Raw genomic sequence first — 13,412 nt, forward strand, 5'->3', positions numbered from 1 at the left:
TGCATTTCAGACAGGAAGAATGACAGGGCTGAAGGGCAAAGGATAAGTGACAGCTGAGTGTGTCTTTGTTCAAGAGCTTTCCCTTATGTGTCATTGGCCCCAGACTGTAACACAGTCATGGGTGCAGGATACTCAGGTGAGGCTGGAAATTGTAGTTCTATAGCTAGGCACATTGCCAGCCATTGATAAATAGAGTGCTGGTAGGAAGAGAATTCTTTCAGAGTGGATATTACAGTTGTCTCTGTGAGGGGTTTTTTTTTAAAAATATGTTCTCTTTATACCCACTTTGTTGAGAACTTTTTTTTTTTTTATCATAAGCGGATGTTGAATTTTGTCAAAAGCTTTTTCTGCATTTATTGAGATGGTCATATGATTTTTATTTTTCAATTTGTTAATGTAGTGTATCACATAGATTGATTTGCAGATTTGACCATTGTGTATGATTATTTTAATGTATTGTTGAATTTGGTTTCTAATCTCAATATTTTGTTGAGGAATTTTGCATCATATTCATCAGTGATATTGGCCTTTATTTTTCTTTTTCTGTGATGTCTTTGTCTATTTTTTTTTTAAGATTTTTTTTTGGATGTGGACCATTTTTAAAGTCTTTATTGAATTTGTTACAATATTGCTTCTGCTTTATATTTCGATTTTTTGGCCCCGAGGCATGTGGGATCTTAGCTCCCTGATCAGGGATTGAACCTGCAACCCCCCGCATTGGAAGGTGAAGTCTTAGCCACTGGACCTCCAAGGAAGTCCCCTTTGTCTAGTTTTGATATTAGGGTTGTTGCTGGCCTCATAGAATAAGTTCAGAAGCATTCATTCCTCTTCAGTTTTTTGAAATAATTTGAGAAGGATGGGTGAGGAGCTTTGGGAATAGAAAAGGTTAAGTGGAGACATTTTATGGGTGAGAATCCAGAAGACCCAGGTACTGATAAGATGAGGCAGGCTGGGGACTGGAGGGCATCAAGGAAGATGCTGTAGTTTCTGACTTTGGCAACTGGGTCAGTAATAATGGTTTTAACTGAGATGGGGAGAATAAAGAAAGATTAGTTTTATGGACAAAGTAATACATGTGATTCAGATATAGTGAGTTGGATATAGCACTGGGACATCTTGTGAAAAATTTGGTAAGTTGCTGTAAACGGACCTAAAGTTCAGGAGATGATGAGATGGGTGTCAGGTCATCTAAACCACAGCAGCTGACTAAATCACCTAAGCAGACTGAATGGGATGGCAGGTAGCACAAGACCAAGGAGAGGAACTCTTTAAGGGCAAGCAGAAAAAGTCAGGGTAACAGACAGGGTGTAGTGCCATAAAAGCAAAGAACAGCATTTCTAAAAAGAGATGCTCAGCAGTGTTGAGTACCTTGAAGATGCCAGACTGCAAAGAAGATATTGGGTCGGCAATTAGGTCATTATTAGTGTTCAACAAATGTTGAAAAAATAAGTATATTAATACATACACTTCTTAACTTTGTATATAGGTTGATTTCATATTCTTTCAGGGACTAGCTGTGTTTAGAGAAGAAATCACACAGAAGTCAAGGCAGATCCAAAATGGTGTTAGGGGATAGGAAACATCAAGGAAATATGGGCACCTTCCACAAGTTAAGTTCAAGTGAAAACATTTAATTTTATACTTTATTTCTTTCTTAAATCCTACGTGCCCCAGTTTTTTTTCTAAACACCCATTTTTTTAGTTTATTTTTTTATTGAAGTATAGTGATTTACAATGTGTTAATTACTGCTGTACAGTCATATATATATACATACGTATATATACTTTCTTTTTCATATTCTTTTCCATTATGGTTTTTCACAGGGTATTGAATATAGTTCCCTGTGCTATACAGTAGGACCTTGTTGTTATCCATTCTATGTATACCAGTTTGCCTTTGCTAATCCCAAACTCCCAATCCATCCCTCTCCCACCCCCCCTTCCTTAGCAACCACCAGTCTATTCTCTATGTCCCTGATTATGTTTCTGTTTTATCGATAGGTTCATTTGTGTCATATTTTAGATTCCACATATAAATTATATTGTATGGTATTTGTCTTTATCTTTCTGACTTACTTCACTTAGTATGATAATCTCTAGGTCCATCCATGTTTCTGCAAATGGCATGATTTCATTCTTTTTATGGCTGAGTAATACTCTATTGTATATATGTACCACATCTTCTTTATTCCTTCATCTGTCAATGGACATTTAGGTTGTTCCCATGTTTTGGCTGTTGTGAATAGCACTGCTGTGAGCATTGGGGTGCATGTATCTTTTTTAATTAGAGTTTTGTCCAGGAGTGGGTCATATGGTATGGTAATTGTATTTTTAGTTTTCTGAGGAAGCTCCATACTGTTTTCCACAGTGGCTGCACCAACTTACATTCCCACCAACAGTGCAGGAGGGTTCCATTTTCTCCACACCCTCTTCAGCATTTGTTATTTGTAGACTTTTTAATGATGGGCATTCTGATTGGCATGAGGTGGAACCTCATTGTAGTTTTGATTTGCATTTCCCTAATAATTAGCAATGTTGAACATCTTTTCATGTGCCTATCGGCCATCTGTATTTCTTCTTTGGAGAAATGTCTTTTTAGGTCTTCTGCCCATTCATTTGACTGGGTTTTTTTGTTGTTGTTGTTGAGTTGAATGAGCTGCTAAACACCCATTTTTGCAGCTTTTGAAAGCTGTGACTTGTAGAGCGTTTGGGGTAACTAAAAGGGCAGAAAGCAAGCGTGTTGTGCATAAGTCAAAATAACTTGCAATGCTTACATTTTTAAATAGTGCTTGCCTCTTATCTCTTTCTGAATGCAGGGCTCTTAATCCATGCGTCCACGGTGTATGCTGAGTGACCATCCTGTGTCTGCCTGCACCAACATTATGGGTGACTCAGTCAGACTCATTGTAGATCATTTCTGAGAAATACTAGACACATGTCTACTTTTCTTACGTGGACTCACAGCCACTTAGAAATGAGTTCTTCTTTGAATTTTAAAGACAGAACAACCATTGTCTTATGAGTTATCATATCATGGTATTGGGCACCATCTCATGCATCTCCTGGCTATCAAACTGCTATATGCATTTCTTGTTTTAGGCTATAAAGTAGCCACCTCCATGCGTGGACACATGCAAGTAATGAAAATACCTCAGGAAAAATACAGAAAGATTCTATTGTTAATAATGTGTATGACCTCTTCCATCGCAAGAGAAGGCCATGATTTTTTTTTTTTTTTTTTTTTTTTGCGGTACGCGGGCCTCTCACTGTTGTGGCCTCTCCCGTTGCGGAGCACAGGCTCCGGACGTGCAGGCTCAGTGGCCATGGCTCACGGGTCCAGCCGCTCCGTGGCATGTGGGATCTTTCCGGACCGGGGCACGAACCCGTGTCCCCTGCATCGGCAGGCGGACTCTCAACCACTGCGCCACCAGGGAAGCCTGAGAAGGCCATGATTAAAGATGTATCCTTTAACAGAGATGAGTATGAAAACATTTATAGTTTTCAGGGGCAACTCTCTTTTCACCTTAGCAGGATATGTCTAAAGTTTAAGTGACCATTTTCATCTCATGAACACACTTCATACCACTTGGTTTGTTCATCTTTCAAAATCAGTAAGAGTTTGTAAGCTCATTCACAGTTCGTAATTCGCTGAAGGCAGGGGTCCACTTATACACTGTGTGTTACAAGGTAGAAAAGATGACATTTTAATTTGGTGTCTCAACGAATAAAGTATTCAGTTCTTCCTTAAGGAATTTATTATGATATTTACAAACACACAAACCAAACAGAGAATGTTAGGGGTACCTAACCTATGTGAGCAAGGTTGATGGGGGACTGGGGTAGAGAGGTGGGAATGGAGAGGTTGCCTTACATACGCCTTACCTATATTTCTATGTTCCCTAAATAATAGCCTAAACTGGCAGTGTTGTAGGGAAATTGCCATAGCTTTTATCGATAGTTGCAAAGTACATCAGTACAACTCTTCTAGAAAGCAATTTGTCCATAAGTTTCAGGCCCTTATGTATATTACCTCAGCATTTATACTACTGGGAACTAATCTTGGGACAGAAATTAATCCAAGAGAAGAAGAAAGTCACCTGAAAACTAAAAATGAGAAATTATGAAAGCTGAATAAGGCAAGGGCTTTGAGAATGGAGAAGATGTAAGAGATTCAGGAAGTGTTAGAAGGTCAGTTTGACCTAGTCGGGTGATGGAGGGGATGAGTGGAGGGTAGGAAGGTGAAGAAGAAGAGAGAGCCTAGAATGACCTTGGAGGTTTCAGACTCGGTCAGCTGTCTTAGCTCACTCATTTAGAAACAAAATACAAAAGCAGAAAAACATACTAGAAGGGTTACCCAGGGTTTGCATTGAGTACTGTTGCATTTGAAAGGTCTGTGTGACAAAGATGCTGAGTAGACATAAACAAACAAACAAACAAACAAAAAAAAACAGGTCTGGGATTAGAAGATATCCAGGCTAGAGACATAGATTTGGAAGTCATAAGTGGTCATTGGGAAGCAACCCAACAAAGAAGTAAAAATATATTTAGAGTGGGATACTAATACATAGTAATCATTGTGAGGACTGTGTTGCATCTTGGGAAAATTCTCATAACATTAAGTAAAAAATGAGAGTGAAATACATCACTGCCATGATTATAGTTTATATTCATAAGGACAAGGACTAAATGGAGATAAAAAATGAAAATATTGTAATCTGAATGGGTGGTAGGATGATGAAAATGCTTTCTTTCATTTGCTGTTAATACTATTTTTACTATATTTGTGCAACAAGAGTAACTTGAGAGCATTCATACATTTAACCTGCACGTTGCTGTAGGGTTATGAAGTTGAGGAGTGTTCTTAGAAACTAGTGATTTTTAAAGCTTTGTATTTAATGAAGTAAAAGTTTAGATGGACAGACAGAGCATATCTGAAACAAATAGAAATGGAACACCATTACTTGAAGCTTTGCAGAGAATCTGTACGCCTTTTTCTTCCCAGCTTCCCGTCCCAAGTACTTCCCTTATCCCTTAGGTGAGGACCACAGTTGGAAAACCACTCAGTCTATGCTTTTCTCCTCAGATGACGGTGTGAAACTCAGAGGTCAACCAACAGAACTCAAATCAAATCAGTTGAACTGTGAGGCTGGCTGTTTTTCGGCCCTTTGGTTTCTATCTGAAAATTTCCTCCTTTGCCTTCACACTTTCTGTCAGCTAGATCAGTTAGGATGGGTTTATGGGGTAGATTTTACTGCTGCAATCCCAAACTTGGACCTAATTTATCCCCCCAAATGCTATCAAACTGCTGTATTGTTATTACAATGGAAGTTTTACAATGCATTCTAAGGTATGGTTTTTTTGTTGTTGTTGCTCTTGTTGTTTGTTGTTTTTTTGTGTATTTGATGATAACTTTTTCTGTGATTTATTGAGTGAATGGCCAAAAGTTTGACCCTTCTGTTCTTTTTTTTTTAATTGAAGTGTAGTTGATTTACAATGTTGTGTTAATTTCTGCTGTATAGCAGAGTGATTCAGTTATACATATATACATTATTTTTTATATTCTTTTCTCTTATGGTTTATCACAGGATATTGAATATAGTCCCCTGTGCTGTACAGTAGTGGGACCTTGTTAGTTATCCATTCTATACATAATAGTTTGTATCTGCTCATCCCAAACTCCCAATTCATCCCTCCTTCCCCACCCCTCCTCCTTGGCAACAAGTCTGTCCTCTGGTTGTGGGTCCATTTCTGTTTCATAGATGGGTTCATTTGTTTGACCCTTCTGTTCTAATCAGAGTTGCCAGATAAAATATAGCAGCTCCAGCTAAATTTGAATTTCAAATAACCAACAAATACATTTTAATATAAATATGTTTAGTATATGCATTTTTTAGTATATGCATTTTTAGTATATGTCCCATATAATTTTTCACTCTTTATCTGAAATTCAAATTGAATTGGACATCATGGTGTTTTCTTTGCTAAATCTGGCAGCTTAGTCTCAATATTAAGAAGGTACTTTCATTCTAATGTGGAGACCTAGTGGCAACAGCCACTGGCCAGATGTGACACCTGAGCACTTGAAATGTGGCTCGTCCACATTGAGATATGCTGTGAGTGTAAAATACACACTAGGTTGTGAAGACCTAGCATTAAAAAAGAATGAAAGTACTTCATTAATAATTTCAATATTGATTAAATGTGGAGATGATACCACTTCGGATAGGTTGGGTTCAATAAAATATATTAAAATTAATTTCACCAGTTTCTTTTACTTTTATTAATGTGGCTACTAGAAAGTTTACAGTTACACTTGTGACATACATTAGATTTCAGTTGGGCAGTACTGATTTTCTAGGCCTGGAGGAAATTCTGGTTTTTAGCTGTTTTGCAGAAGGTATTTCCAAGAAGCCAAATAAATACTATCAGCAGAGTAGGCTGAATGAAAGTAGTACAAGATTTATGCAAAACACACCTAGCCAAAGTCAAGTGAGAAAAATGAGAATATATCTTCATGTTGGTGAAAGTAGTTGGATTTGATAAACAGTTCATATCAGTGGATGCATAGGTACTCTGCACAAATTAATAGAAAGAGTGTTATCCTTTATTGCTGTTTCTCAGCAAAACACTGAAAGTGCTGATTTCTCTGTAACTTCAATGATACAATGCAGTCTTTCCCCAGGGAGTTCACTATAACTCATTGGTGTTTAATTCTATCCAGTGAAGTTAGAGACTCATAACACAGACATCAAAATTTGGAAGGAATCACAAGGTATTACCTACTGAGGTCAAGGTTCATGTCAAAACTAATATTAACTGTTCCATCTGCCTGTAACGTACTTTGCAGAGAGCCCCTGGGTCAGTCCTTACTGTGTTAGGTCTCTGCTAAAATGTCATCTGTTCAAGAAGGCCTCCCGTGACAGTATTATCTGAGATGGAGATGTACCCTTTCACTTTCTCATGCTTACACACTTTATTTTGTTTGTAACACTGGGATTCTATTTTATTTCATCCCATCCCTCATAGTACTGAAGATTTTAAATTGTTTTAAGTAGTGTATATTACTTTCTGTCCTCCCAACTAGCATAAAGCTTCATGATGGCAAAATTGTTTACTGCAGTATCCGTAGAACCTAGAATAGTGCCTGGGTCATAAGTAGGGGGGCTGTGATCCTGTGGCTTTCTGATATTTCCTAGTACGTCTATTTCTTCTTGTTCCTTGTTATTTAATAACTTGTTGATATGTCAAAAACCAAGTTTGAATTGGTCTTCCGCACTTTGGAAGTCAGCAAAACCGCTCCTGGATCTCTGCTCCCTCACTTCCTCCTATGGGGCTCCTACACTGAGTCAGGCACATAATAGCTGCCAAGAATACAGTAGAATTCGTGGAGCCAGAGCTCCACCCCTCAGCAAGCTTGCTTCCTGGGAACAATCTCAATCTCAATGGTTTTAAGCTTCCTTTTTGAACTGAAGTGCCAGAAAATTGAGTTCATGATGTATCGATCTATGCTGACAAATTTGTTTGCTAATTTTTAATGGAATCAACAAAATATGGGTCACTTACTTTGCACGGGGGTGGCCAGTTCTCAGCTCTTCATGTGGATGAACTCAGTTATCCTCACTGTAACACCAGTGCTATTCTTACCCTCATTTTTTCAGATGAGGACACTGAGGCAAGGAAAGGCTCCAGGTTGTTTTAACAACCCGATACCTAAGGTCGATGCAGCTAACCAAAATGAAACTACTGTTTACCTCTCCCGTGAAGTTTAAGATCCCAAGTTGTTTCTTCTGGTCTGGGCACGATGTTAGTTTGGAATGCTCTTCATCTCCATCTTAGCGTAACCCAGTCTTACCCATTTTACAAGACTAAGCATACTGTAAAATCTGGGCCAGTCAGGAAAACGGCCATGGCTCTAGGCTGTTCAGAAAGAGGGATTGTTTGCATAGAGATGGAAGAGCCAAGAAGCTGAACACAGCCTACGGGGGAACCCAGAGGTGAGGACAGCAGGGAACTGCCAGCACATCCAGGTCTGGAGGGAGAGAGGGGGAAGCTGGTGTTACCATAACCAGAAATCGGGCCATCCAGTGAAAACTAGGACCACAGAAGGGCTACCTGGTGGGAGCTGAGCCAGGAGGAGACACAGTAGCAGAAATACATTGTATTCTCCTCTGCTGCCTCTTCTTCTGCCAGGGCCTCCCATTGGCCAAGCCTACCGGAACATAGTTGGCAAAGGAGCCTGGGAAGTGTAGTTTCTAAGGATACAGAGCAGAAGGATAATCTGCCGGCCGACAGGCAATTGACCCGGACACCTTAGGTGTCCTCTGACGTCAGAGCTCCCACGGCCCAATAAGGTAATAAGGTAATAAACCTTTCCTCTTTTGTGGTAGAGGCATAATAGATGTTAGCTTAGTACGGCACTGTCGTACTATCTATTATGTATTATTACGTACAGCACTGTTGTTAAGTGCTGTTCACACAGCAACTCCGCTCTACCCTCAGAAGAGCCCTATAGAGTAAGCAGACCATTATCCCCCTTTTCCAGATGGGGAAACTGAGGCACAGTAACTCCCCAGCATTGCATAGTAAGTGACAGAACCTGGATTCCACGCCAGGCTGTCCAGCTTCAATGTGCATTCTCTTAACACCGCACTCCTCTGCCTCTCAAGGTTCCTGGTGTTCTAGTTCCTGAGCATCTAGTGCAGGGCTCTGCCTGAAGCAGGGACTCATTAAATACTCATTTGAAAAATAATTTCCTGATTTTACTACTACATAGTAATCACTTAGATTCTTAACTTTTATAATCACATGGGTTGGTTTGTTTTTCAAATTGTTATTTCCTTTGTTTTTTACATTTCAGTAGTCTCATCTCCCATAGTCTAACTGTCCTGTGCTTTTTCATCTCCACAACTGCATGTTATTTTCTGGAAAGCAAATTTCTGGGGTCAGATGTCCAGAGATATCTTCTTTAGAGTTCTCCAGTGTTATAAACCACGTTCTTGGGAACATAATCAGTTTGATTCCTGGAAAGTGAACTCTGATGAGGCAGAATTCTTACAACAGCTGCTTTCTATTTATCAGTCTGCCATTGCTGACTTACTGTACTTAAGAAGCTTCACATACATGATCGTCTTTAATGCACATGGCAACCCTGTGAGCATTCTGATAAAATTTTCCAGTGCCTTTATTTTGCATCCTTATTTGTTACCTATTCTTTTTCCACTATAATCATGTCCAGTTTCAATATGAGGACATTTCAAGATGAGGAAACTCAGACTCATGGGTCACACCCAGTTAGCAGCAGAAAGGGGATTTGAACCGTATCCGTCCGGTACAGAGCTAAAGGTTTCAGTGATGACACACAATCCTATACAAAATGAAAGCGCACAGAGATGAAGGGGTTGAAGGATATGCAGATGCTCCTTCTGATGCCTGAGGAACGTGGATGCACCTTTAGAAAGCACATGCTGTACACCGATTTCATAAAACATTTAGGCCTGGAAAAGATGGCCTTTACTTTTTTTTTAAGGGAATTTCTTTTTCACTTTTAAAAAACAATTTTAACTTAAAAAAAAAAATTGGGGGGGGCTTCCCTGGTGGCACAGTGGTTGAGAAGACTCTGCCGATGCAGGGGATACGGGTTCGTGCCCCGGTCTGGGAAGATCCCACATGCCGCGGAGTGGCTGGGCCTGTGAGCCATGGCCGCTGAGCCTGTGCGTCCGGAGCCTGTGCTCCGCAACGGGAGAGGCCACAACGGTGAGAGGCCCGCGTACCGCAAAAAAAAAAAAAAAATTTTTTTTGGCCGTGCAGTGTGTCATGCAGGATCTTAGTTCCCCAACCAGGGATTGAACCTGTGACCCCTGTGGTGGAAGCGCAGAGTCTTAACCACTGGACCACCAGGGAAGGCCCGGCCTTTACTTCTTAACAATGACCTCTTGTGACCACCAGCCACAGAAGAAAGTACCTGAAGAATGGATTTCTTTTAGTGAGCAAAACTTAAATAAGCATCTGTTTTAATAATTGGCAGGTCCTTTAATTGAGGCATTCACATCCTTGTCTTTCTTCTGGCCTTTCTTCCAGTTGGATTTCTGTGTATGACTATTATGGGGAACTGTGACTTTAAAATATATATTTTAAAAAGCCCACAGTTAGCCTGTGAGCACATTTTTATTCTGACTCTGGCTGCAGGAACTGAGTTTGACTAGGTTCTGAATCCAAAGAAAATCCAGAGAGGCATTCCTAAACTTGGACCTTTTGTCCAGGCTCACTTCCTGTTGACCCCGTGACAGCCCTTCCGCTGGCCCGTGGTCAAGCTGTCTGCACAGAATAGGGAGCAGTGTTCTCCAGGGCAGCAAGATCATCCAGCTGATAAAAAGGAGCATGAGATGCAACCAAAATGCCAATTCTCTTTCCTTTCTGGGTTTGCTTGAGTCCAAAGGTCAAAAGGAAGACAGAGCAGTGCAGTGTGTTGGTTGGTAATTCCACGCTCATGAGGGTTCAGTAATGCAATCCGTTCCCATGCCCATCTCCTCAAGGAGTCCTTCAATCTCCCATCTTCATCCCCTAAACACCGGCTTGTATGAACATGCTATTAGCTGGCAGGGTCCAGTTTCAATATTAGCAGCTCCATTCAGTTTCAAGGTCCTCACGGTTGTCTACGCTGCGTATGAATCTGACACTGCTGCCAATTTTCTTTGAGGGCATTTTAGTATCATCTCAGTGCTCATGTTATTATCTCTGGAAGTGTTGTTTTTCAGCTATTTTCTGCCTCTAGAAAGACAGAGTCGTTTAGCTATTTTATCAGTGAAATTTGAGCATGTAGTGTCGCTAACACTTGACTTGAGATTTTCTTGATTTCTTTTATGTCACTACCTGACCAAGGAAACACAGTAGTTTCAGTGAGAAGGCACCTTAAGTATCATCTGTTCTCCAGTGACTCAATGTGTGTCCACACAGAAGCAGCATGAGCATCTCCCGGGGCTTGGTAGCAATATTCAATCTTAGCATCACCCCAGATCTGCTGCCCAGAATCTGCATTTTCTCAAGACCCCCCAGTGCTTCCTATGCAAATTAAAGTTTGAAAATCTTTAAAGTTTGGCCCAGATCCACACTTCAAACGCATCTTGTAAGCAGTCCTGTGAGGGGTTTTCCAGTCTCTTTTGATCACTTCCAATAATAGGGATGTCACTTTTGCAAGAATTATTGGAGAGCTGAACTCTGCCTCCTTGTGATTTCCACACTTAGACCTTATTTCTTCTCTTTAGAGCAAACAGAATAGGTCTAATCTAACCTTTCAAATAGTTGAAGATAACTAACCTGTTTCTCATCCCTTTTCTTTGTCTCTCTTTCTCTGTCTCTCATCCTCTCTCTTTTATTGGTTTCTACCCACTTGTTCTATATCCCTCCCCTCTTATCTCTTTTCATGCTAAGTAGATTTTCTACTGTTCCTTACCTTGCCTGCTTTCCACATTTGTCAACCATAATTATTACTGTTTCACTAATGGACTCTGGATGTCCAGTTTCTCTGAAGATAATGTTGTGTAAAATGGGATATAATATATATAACATTCCATGAGATGTATCAGTAAGTATATTTATTGTATGTGTTTGTAGAGAAGTACAGGGGTTTTTTTTTTTTTTTTTGGACTGTGGAACAAAGACAAAGATGCAACTGCTGACTCTGAACTGTTCCCAGCACCGTCCTGGAGGCTACCTGGCCACCATGTCCAGGAGGATCCAGAGAGTGGCATTATTGTTCCACACAGTCATCAGTAGGTGGAGTAAAAAAAAGGGGGCTCAGTGGGTGTGAGGAGTATCAGCATTCTCTGTGTCTGTGAGCCTGCTTTTGTTTTGTTTGTTTCTTTGTTTTGTTAGATTCCACATGCAAGTGAGATCTTACAGTATTTGTCTTTCTCTTTCTGACTTACTTCACTTAGCATAATATCCTCAAGGACCGTTCATGTTGTCACAAACGGCAATATCTCATTTTTATAGCTGAGTAATATTCCTTTGTGTGTATATACCACGTCTTCTTTATCCATTCATCTATCAGTGGACACTTAGGTTGCTTCCAGATCTTGGCTGTTGTAAGTAACGTTACAATGAACATCAGTCTGCATATATCTTTTCTAATTCGTGTTTTTATTTTATTCAGGTACATATCAGAAGTGATTTTGTTGGATCCTTTGTAGTTTAATTTTTAATTTTTTAAGGAAGCTCCATACTGTTTTCCATAGTAGATGCACCAATTTGCAATCGCACAAGCAATGCAGGAGGGTTCCCTTTTCTCTGAATCCTCACCCGCATGTTATTTTTTATTGTTTTGATAATAGCCATTCTGACAGGTGTGAGGTTGTAACTCTTTGTGGATTTAATTTATATTACCCTGATGATTAGTGATGTTGAGCATCTTTTTAGGTGCCTGGTAGCCATCTGTATGTCTGTTTTGGAAAAATGTCTATTCAGGCCCTCTCCCTATTTTTTTAATCAAGTTGTTTGTTTTTTCAGTGTTGAGTTTTATGAATTCTTTGTATATTTTGGATATTATCCCCTTATCAGATATATCATTTGAAAATATCTTCTCCCATTCAGTAGGAGGCCTTTATGTATTGCTGCTAGTTTTGTTCACAAAAGCTTTTTAGTCTGATGTAGTCCCATTTGATTATTTTTGCCTCTGTTTCCTTTACCTGAGAAGACAGATCTAAAAAAATATTGCTGAGACCAGTGTCAAAGCACATACTGTCTATGTTTGATGTATGGTTTCAAGATTACATTTAAGTCTTTAATCCATTTTGAGTTTATTTTTGTATATGGTGTGAGAAAGTTCTCCAGTTTGATTCTTTTGCATATAGCTGTCCAGTTTTCCCAAAAGCATTTATTGAAGAAGCTGTCTTTTCCCCACTGTATACTCTCGCCTCCTTTGTCATTGATCATAGGTGCATGGGTTTATTTCTGGGCTCTCTATTCTGTTCTATTGATCTGTATGTCTATTTTTGTGCCAGTACCTTACTGTTGTTATTACTGTAGCTTCGTTATATAGTTTGAAATCAGGGCATATCATACCTCCAGATTTGTTCTTCTTTCTCAAGGTTGCTTTGTCTGTACAGGGTCTTTGTGTTTCTGTACAAACTTTAGAATTATTTGTTCTAGTTCTGTGAAAAATGTCTTTGGTATTTTAATGAGGATTGCATTGAATCTGTGGATTGCCTTGGGTAGTATGGTCATTTTAACAATATTAATTCTTCCATGATCTTGATATATAATTCCACGATAATACATGAGCACGATAGATATTTCCATTTGTTTGTGTCACTTCCAGTTTCTGTCATCAATTTCTTATAGTTTTCAGAGTACAAGTCTTTTACCTCTTTGGTTAGATTTATTCCTAGGTGTTTAATGCTTCTTGATGCAGTTGT

At 39.5% G+C, this 13,412-nt stretch overlaps 1 protein-coding gene and 1 non-coding gene across 10 annotated transcripts in view; one reads left to right on the forward strand and one right to left on the reverse strand.

Moving 5' to 3' along the window:
• Positions 1 to 13,412, forward strand: part of RBMS3 (RNA binding motif single stranded interacting protein 3) — a 711,536-nt gene that overhangs the window by 261,213 nt on the left and 436,911 nt on the right. The window lies entirely within an intron of this gene.
• TRNAG-UCC lies at positions 9,828 to 9,900 on the reverse strand. Its single transcript has one exon. It is a non-coding gene; the product is annotated as a tRNA-Gly (tRNA).

Source organism: Monodon monoceros, unplaced genomic scaffold, assembly GCF_005190385.1.
Source record: "Monodon monoceros isolate NGI ecotype Baffin Bay Population unplaced genomic scaffold, NGI_Narwhal_1 Super_Scaffold_3, whole genome shotgun sequence".
In the NCBI taxonomy this organism is placed as follows: Eukaryota; Metazoa; Chordata; class Mammalia; order Artiodactyla; family Monodontidae; genus Monodon; species Monodon monoceros.